Genomic DNA, 9,035 nt, shown 5'->3' with positions numbered 1-9,035 from the left:
TGCAGCCATTCACTGACCCCAAAGAAACACAAAAGATTATCAGAGATTACTATGTACACATGTATGGAAACAAACTTGAAAACCTAAATGAAACGAAAGACTTTCTTACATTACACAACCTCCCCAAGTTGAAACAAGAAGAAATTGAGACCCTAAATAGACCAATAACAATCCAGGAAATAGATTCTGTCATAAGAAACCTACCTACAAAAAAAAAAAAAGGCCCTGGACCAGATGGCTTTCCAGCAGAATTCTACAAAACATACAAGGAGGAGCTGATGCCAATCCTATTGAAAGTATTCTAGGTAATTGAGAAAGTTGGAACACTCCCCAAATCATCACATTGGTCCAAAACTGGGTAAAGGTCCAACAAAGAAAGAGAACTATAGGCTAATATCCTTGATGACCATAGATGCTAAAATTCTCAACAAGATTTTAGCAAACTGGATCCAACAACACAGCTTAAAAACCATCCACCAAGACCAAGTAGGCTTCATCCCCAGGACGTAGGGCTGGTTCAACATCCTCAAGATCCTAAATGTAATTCAATACATCAATAGATGTAAAAACAAAAACCACAAGATTATATCATCAGATGTAGACAAATCTTTTGATAAAATCCAGCACCGCTTCTTGATAAAAACCCTCAAATATCTAGGCATAGATGAAACATACCTCAAAATAGTAAGAGCCATTTATGAGAAACCCACAGCCAACATACTGTTAAGCAGATAGTAGAAATTGGAATCATTTTTCCTGAAAACCAGAAAAAGACAGGAAGGCCCATTCTCACCTCTCCTGTTCAACATAGTATTGAAAGTCCTAGCTAGAGCAATCAAACAAGAGGAAGAAATCATGGGTATCCAAAAAAGAAAAGAGAAAGTCAAGTTATCCCTCTCTGTAGACTACATGATTCTATACTTTAAAAACCTAAGAACATCTATAAAAAACCTCCTTGCACTGTTAAAGGACTTTGGCAAAGTCTCAGGTTATAAAATCAATGTGCAAAAGTCAGCCATATTCCTATACACCAACAATAAACAAACAATAACTGAAATAAAAAACACAATCCCATTCATAATAGCCACACACACACAAAAAGAAATACCTTGGTATCTTCCTAATGAGAGAAGTCAAAAACCTTTACAATGAAAACAAGAAAATGCTGCTCAAAGAAATCAAAGATGACACAAACAAATGGAAAACAATTCCATGCTCATTGATTGGAAGAATCAACATTGTTAGGATGTCCATCCTACCCAAAGTAATTTACAGATTTAATGCAATACCCATTAAATTACCAGCGGTATTCTTCTCAGACCTAGAAATGACAATACAGGAATTCATATGAAAACATACACGACCACAAATAGCCAAAACAATCCTCAGCAAAAACAAACAAACAAACAAACAACGTGGGAGGCATCATGCTTCCAGACTTTAAGAGTTATTATAAAGCTACAATAATCAAAACAACCTGGTATTGATACAAGAATAGGCATATAGACCAATGGAACAGGTTAGAGATCCCAGAAGCAAAACTTCAATTTCTCAACCAACTCATCTTCAGCAAAGCCTCCACCATCAACCACTGGGGAGAGGAGAACCTATTCAGTAAGTGGCGTTGGGAAAACTGGCTGACCACATGCAGAAGATTAAAACAAGACCCCTACATATCACCATATACAAAAATCAACTCTAAATGTAAAATCTCAAACTATAAGAACCTTAGAAAATGCAGGAGACACTCTGTGGAAATTAGAACTGGCAACCAATTCCTAATTGAAACCTAAGTACCCAGGCCATAAGAGATAAGATAGATAAGTGGGACCTCATCAAACTGACAAGCTCCTACAAAGCCAAAGAACCATTGAGAGAGCAGGGAGACAGCTCACAGACTGGGAAAAATATTTGCCAACTGTATATCTGACAAAAGCCTAACATCTAGGGTCTAAAAGGAACTCAAACATGCCGAAAAGAAAAAACAACAACAAACAAACAGCCCCATTACAAAGTGGGCAAAAGGTATGAATAGACACTTCTCAAAAGAAGACATACAAGCAGCCAACAGATACATGAAAAAATGTTCAGCCTCAATAGTCACCAAAGATTGCAAATTAAAAGCACACTGAGATACCACCTAACTCCAGTCAGGTTGACCATCATCAATAACTCAAAAAACAACAGATGCTGGAGAGGATGTGGCAAAAAGGGAACACTCCTACACTGTTGGTGGAAGTATAATCTAGTATAGCCTCTGTGGAAAGCAGGGTGGCAATTCCTAAAAGGTCTAAAAATCTACCTCCCATACAACCCTGCAAACCTTCTATTGAGAATATGCCTGAGGAACTCAAATCACTGTATGAAAAATATACCTGCACACACATGTTTATTGCAGCATTATTTACAATAGTAAAAATATGGAACCAACCGTGCTGTGCTGCCCATCGAAACTGGACTGGATAAAAAAAGTACATATACATGATGGAATATCACACAGCCATAAAGAAGGGCAATATTATAAAATTTACAGCAACTTGGATGGACTTAGAGGCTATAATACTAAATGATCTATCACAGAAACAAAGGACTGAGAATCACATGTTCTCACTCATAAGCAGACCTTGAACAATTATGGTAATACTCTAAGAAAGGGATTGACAGTAGTGGGGAAACTGCCAGGGGAGGATGGGGGAGGGATTGGCAGTAGTGACACATTGCCAGGGGGTGGGGTACCCCTCATCAACAAGGATATCTGCATAATGAACATTTGTATACCTAACCCTGAATTGTACCCCACGTTTTTTTTTTTTTTAAAAAAGTTAATTAGTACAAAACATGCTGGGGTGAATATTGTAAGACAATTATCAATAGCTACCTCTGAAAAACCGGTTCTGACCTTGAGTAGAGGGTAAATTAAAATGAATTGCTAGAAAAACAAAAAAACACATCTTGATTAAAATGCCATGAACAGTGAGTTTAATGTTAGTGCCAGTAGAAAAAGCAGGTAGGGCGGGGGAAGAGGGTGGCTGAGAGAGAGAGAGAGAGAACTTAGAAGGCTCTACATGCTAGTTCTGTATTTACAGGTTTTTTGGTAGAGAGTTTGAATAATGGCCATTCTCACTATATGTTGTCCATTCTGGATTCAAACTCTGGGCTCCAGTTATGCTCCTAACTGAGCCTCTTCTTATTAATCTCAAATATCATCCTATCAGGGAATGCCAGGAGTTTGGGCCAGTGTTTTGGGTGATGGTGACCACCCAAGTGATTTCTAATTAGCCATCCTGTGTCAATCATTTAGAATGTTTATTTTGCTCTCAGAAGGTTCTCAGAAAAAAATGAGAGTAAAGAGCCACATCATTTACAAATGTGTGTAATTACACACACACACAACAACAAGATAAGAGTGTTCATAATATATTTATTTCAGGCATGCAGATCAAACAAAATATTAAATTAGGTACATGGAGACCCAAAAGTAAATTCACCAAGAGACTTGCCTCAGAGACAGAATATAAACTCTGTAGAAACCAGAGTACTCAAACCAGAAAGTCTTTATTTCAGAAGACTCTTACCAGAAAAGATGAAAAGTCTTTTGTCATTCCAGGAGAGATAAAATGTCTTTTATTAAGGTGGTCATTTTTTTTTTTTGAGTTGGAGTCTCACTCTGTTGCCCAGACTGGAGTGCAGTGGCATGCTCCTGGCCACTGCAGCCTCAACCTGCTGGGCTCCGGCGATCCTTCTGCCTCAGCCTTCCAAGTAGCTGGAACTATAGGTGCACGCTACCACGCCCGACTAATATTTGATTTATTGTAGAAACGAGGTCTTGCCAAGTTGCCTAAGGCTGGTCTTAAACCCGTGGCCTCAGGCAATCTATTTGTCTCAGTCTCCCAAAGTGATGGATTATAGACTGAGACACTGAGCCGGGCTTATTAAGGTGGTCTTATAATCAAAACAAATCTCCAATAATATTAAAAAGTCTCTACTAAAAAGAGGGAGGATCGTCCTCAGGGATGACTCATCAAGACAGGAAAAGTGAGCTCTTCGCTCAAGGGGCTCAAGTGAGTCCTGCACACTACTCCAAGAATCACTGATTCCTTCCAGTAGTGTTTCTTCTTCAGATCCCACTTCTGACACCATGTGTCCACCTAAATAACCCACAGAGAGAGGCTCTCTAAAACAAAATGATATTTATTTGGAATAGGTCATTGCAATGAGAATATGTGAGCCATGACAAACTGTGTGTATTCAGGGAGGTAAAAGAAGAAAAGGTTTTAATTTATTTTTATGTTATTTTATTTTATTTTTGAATTGAAGTTTCACTCCGTCGTCCAGGCTGGAGGGCAGTGGCACACTCATGGTCACCCCAGCATTGACCAGTTGGGCTCCGGTGATCCTTCTGCCTCAGCCTACCAGGTAGTCGGAACTACAGGCATGTGCTATCATGCCGGCTAATTTTTGATTTATTGTAGAGATGAAGTCTTGCTAAGTTGCCCAGGTTGATCTCGAGCCCGTGGGCTCAGGCAACCCACTCACCTCGGCCTCCCAAAGTGCTGGAATTACAGGCTGAGCCACTGAGCCCGGCCAAGATGACAAAGGCTTTTAAAGGAAAAATGAGGAAGACTACATATTTGTTTTGAGAAAATGATCTTTGGCTTCAAGGGTCAAAAACAAGGGTGATGCCAGCCTGAGGCCGGACATGGAGTTGCTGATCAGATGTCCTTACAGAGGTATTTTGTGTGTAAGGTTGTGGTGGCCTTTGTGCAAGGCTGTGGTTTTTGTAGAATGCTTTGTGATGGTTTTTGTTTATAATCAATATTTTTTATTATGATGTTGTATAGGGTTAGGTGTACAAATACGTTTCATTCAGGAACCCTATTGATAAGAGGTGCTTCCTCATCCCCAGACAGATATTTGCTACCGTTAATCCCATCTCCCATCTCCCTCCCCCCCAATAGTTTCCCACTACTGTCAGTCATTTTCTTATAGTATTAGGTTAGATGTTCAAGGTCCATTATATGAGTGAGAACATGTGATACTCGGACCTTTGATAGTTTTTATTATCAAGCATTTACGCATGGAGACTCTTTGCTTCTGGTCTTCCTTGGCTCTGTCATTTTTTAAAAAATACACATCACTCCATTTTGATTCTGCTGACTTTTGTATACTATAGACTGGTTGGCTTACGAACAAGAGAAATTTATTTCTCAGCATTCTGTATGCTGGAAGTCCAAGATCAAGTATCCATCAGGTTCCCTGTCTGTGAGACCTGCATCCTCGTTCATAGATGGTGCCTCCTCACTGTCCCACACGGAAGAAAGGGTGAAGGAGCCCCCCGGGTCCTTTTTTGTCAGGGCATTAATCCTACTGCTGAGGGCTCATCAGAAGGCCTTACCATCTCTAAAATCCCCATCTCTAATACCATTGCATTGGAGATTGGGATTTTGATGCATGCATTTCAGGGGACACAAACATTCAGCCCACGGCAGACTATGCCAGAAGGACTGGTGTTCACTGGGTGCTGCCCAGTGCCAGGGCTCCCTGAGCCCCTTTCTGGAGTCACATCTCACCCCACTCCATGTGAGAGATGCATTTTCACTCCATTCTGATGGAGGAAACGGGTTCAGGGTCTTGCTTGAGGTCCTGCAGATAGCAAGATGTGGAATCAGACGCACACAGACCGTGCTCGGTGCACAGTTGTTCCCATTTCCATCACCTGATGCATCTTCTTGTGGTATGTGTACATGTGTGAATCTGTGTTCATGTGTGTGTGTGGGGGGTGCAGGAGCACGTGAATCTTTGCAAGCCTGTGTGCATACCTATGTGCACAGGTGCAAGTCCATGTATGTGCATGCAGATGTGTGTATCCGCAGGTCTGCATAGGCATGCATATATACATACATACCTCTGCCTCGGCCTGTGTTTGCATGCATGTATGAGTACTGTGTGTTTATGAGTATGCAGTTGATCCTGTGCATTGCATGTATGCATGAATCATGCTCACGTGTGAGTTGTGCATGTGTGCATACATGTCTGTGTGTATGTGTGTGTGTGCATGTGTGAGTGTACCTTGTGTGTTTGGTCTTGAGGGTCTCTCAGCCAATTAACTCCAGGGTAGAGGGTCTCCATTTAAGTTTCCTTGTTGTGACAGCTGGTTGCTGTGTCCCCTGTCATTGCACTCCCCAAACTTCCCCTGGGTTGTATCCCTGTGTCCTTAGGTTGCCAGGACAAAGAAACAGGCGGTAGGTGAGATGAACCAAAGTATGTTTATGGAGAACCCAGGGACTGAGTCAGGAAGCACAGAAGGCAGAGGTTAGGGCTGAGCGGGGGCTTTGTGCCACTGGGGGCATGATGGGTGCTCTTCTCTAGGTCGGAAAAGCAGGATTCTATGGGGGATAGAGTCATGCAGCTGGGGCCTCTCTCTGAACAGGGTGGAGTCTGGGTACGCTGTCCTCGGCTCCTGGTAGCCACAAGCAGGCACAGTGGCTGAGCTGCCCTCCTGACCGGGTGCCTACTTTCCTGGGGCTACTTCACCTGCAAGGAAGCCATTGGGTAGGCTGGGGGCTGGCAGCCTGAGGGTGCTAAGGACAGGCAGCCAAGGGAGTGGGGTCAATCCTGTACCCACAGGAGGCCTGCACGTCCTCCTGGGCCCAGGGCCTCTGCCTCATCCGGAGCTCCTGGACAGGCTCCAAGGTACCCCCTCAAGGGCATCTGGTCGTACCGCCCCCACCAGGAGCACTGAACCCAGAGAGCCTGCGGCCTCCCTGACCTCGATGAAGGTGATGCTGCTGCTGTAGAGGACAATGAGGAGGAAGAGGGCCACGGATGTGGACAGGGTGGCTCACAGGCTGTCCATGTCGTCCAAGTCTGTGTAGTCATCGCTGCTGTCATCCTTGCTCTGAAGCACAGGGGGCATCGTGGCCAGGTTTGGAGAGTGACCAGGCGGATGAGGTTTTCCCTGGTCCTGCAGGCCGGGGCCATTCCTGCCCACCCACACATGAGCGCAGCTGAGTTGATGGACCCTCTGCTGGGAGGTGCAGAGCTCTGCTGGCTCCCACCCCCTGCTCATCTACCCCGACACGCAACTGTGTCAAATAATTTGAGACACTCAGAATACAGTGCACATGACCTGCGCTTTGTTGAGTGAAGGCCAGGTCCAGTGGGTCCTTAGGAGAGTGTCTGGCCTGCACACATGGGAGAGGGAATGGGGCTGTGACTGAATGTCTTCAATGTGTGGCCCTGGGAGGTGGACATACATAGTGTGGGCAGAGGTGGCTGGTTTGGGCAAAGCTCAGGAGGCCCTTGAGTCCATGCTGAGAATAGGACTCACCTCCCAGGAACCAGCGGCAAGACAGAGTGGTGACAGTGCTGGCACTGAGTGGTATGGTCATTGTCACGTGCCTGCATGCCTCATGCCCACCCTGTCCCGTTCCACACGATCACACATGGCATCTTGAGCACCAGTTCATGTCCTCACAGCAGCCTCAGGACGTGGGTCTTATGAGTCTCCAGGAAAAGAGAGGGGAAAGTTGAGGCAGGGGAAAAGGAGGAGCTCTCTGAATCTGGGTCTTGAGCCACCAAAAATCCCAAAACTCTGGGCGGCTCAAGACTGAAAATGTGGCAGCTGTGCCTGAGCTCTTGGCCATGACGCCATCTGCATCTCTTCACAGGAGAGAGACCTCTGCTTGGGTGCAAAGCAATGCACGGATATCCCAGGTGTGCGTGTGCACATGCACACACACCAGGATGCCACCTTTGTGGGCCCGTCTGTGTGAGGCAGGTGGAGTCTGACACTGTCCTGGGCATCTCTGTAAACCCATTGCACAGGGCTGTTGGGAGCCGGCCGTGGAGGCCTGCCTGAGCATTAGGGATCCAGGTGGGCTGTGGACCCTGAGACCACCAGGTTGGGTTCAGGAGCTGAAGGCCTATTCCCTCCTCCCTTCTTTGCTGTTTGGCATGACCCACTAGCAGGGACTTTGATGATCTAAGCATGAAGTTCTAAGAGTATGACAGGCATGGCTTACTCTAGGGATCCATTGTTCCCATTTCTCACAGATTGCGGTTTTGGCTTTAAACTTAACACAGTTCAAACTCGGGTCACATTTGGGAGCCTTATATATGATACAAGCTTCTTTATAAGATTTAAAAGTATATTTGTAGAATTAGTATATACATTTAGAGAGTTGTTTCCAGCTTTAGGTGGTATAAATGATTATCTAGAGCTACCAGAGTGGCCCAGCACGAACTTTGGACTGGGCCACATTCCTAAGGGCCCAGCGTCTGCTTTGGGCTGGGCTGCATTCTTTTAAACCGGTTTTTTAGTTACAATTAGTGTAGGTTTTTTCTACTTATTATAGAAGCCGAATTTATTTTATTCATAGAAAGTATTGTATCATAAATCATGCTATGTCAGGGAATTATGTTAGTTCAAGCATTATCAAACATGATGCTTTGAGGTTTTATAAGAATACAGCTAACTTTAGAAATTTCATTGTTCCCACTTTCTACTAATTGCGGTTTTGGCTTTAGTACAATTACAGCTTGTACTTGTGTTTTATTTTAGAAGCTTTATTGCTGATGATCAGCTTTATGTATTAGGATTAGGAATTAGAAACTTTTATAGATACATAGGATTTTAGAATAGCCATTTTGTTAAGAGATCATAATCAATTGTTCTTGGAAACGGCCCAGCATGATCTTTGGACTGGGCCACATTCTTTAGGAACTGGTTTGAGCTATAATTAAGAGTTTTTTATAGTACAGGTAAAATTAGCACAGAATAGAAAGGTATTAGGATTTAAGTCAGTCATTAGGTATTGGGAATGCATAAGTTTTAGAAGTTATTGATTATTAGAATATTATGATGTTAGAATTGTTGTATTATTTGTGAGGAACATTAACCAAGCATAAGGAACAGTGAGATAATATTGGGATTGTCCTTCCTCATGCTTGAGGAAACACCTGGTGGGTGGGGAGACGACCCTCATCCACCTGGCTTTGTGTTCACGTGAAAATCTTGTGATCTTGCCTGTGAA

At 43.6% G+C, this 9,035-nt stretch overlaps 1 pseudogene; it reads right to left on the bottom strand.

Moving 5' to 3' along the window:
* Positions 1 to 6,664: 6,664 nt before the first annotated feature.
* The window catches only part of LOC103254984, a 10,251-nt pseudogene continuing 7,880 nt past the window's right edge, over positions 6,665 to 9,035 (bottom strand).

This window comes from Carlito syrichta, unplaced genomic scaffold (genome assembly GCF_000164805.1).
Source record: "Carlito syrichta isolate Samal-C Ts95f unplaced genomic scaffold, Tarsius_syrichta-2.0.1 Scaffold287719, whole genome shotgun sequence".
Classification (NCBI taxonomy): domain Eukaryota; kingdom Metazoa; phylum Chordata; class Mammalia; order Primates; family Tarsiidae; genus Carlito; species Carlito syrichta.
This window is presented reverse-complemented; position numbering and strand designations above follow the sequence as displayed.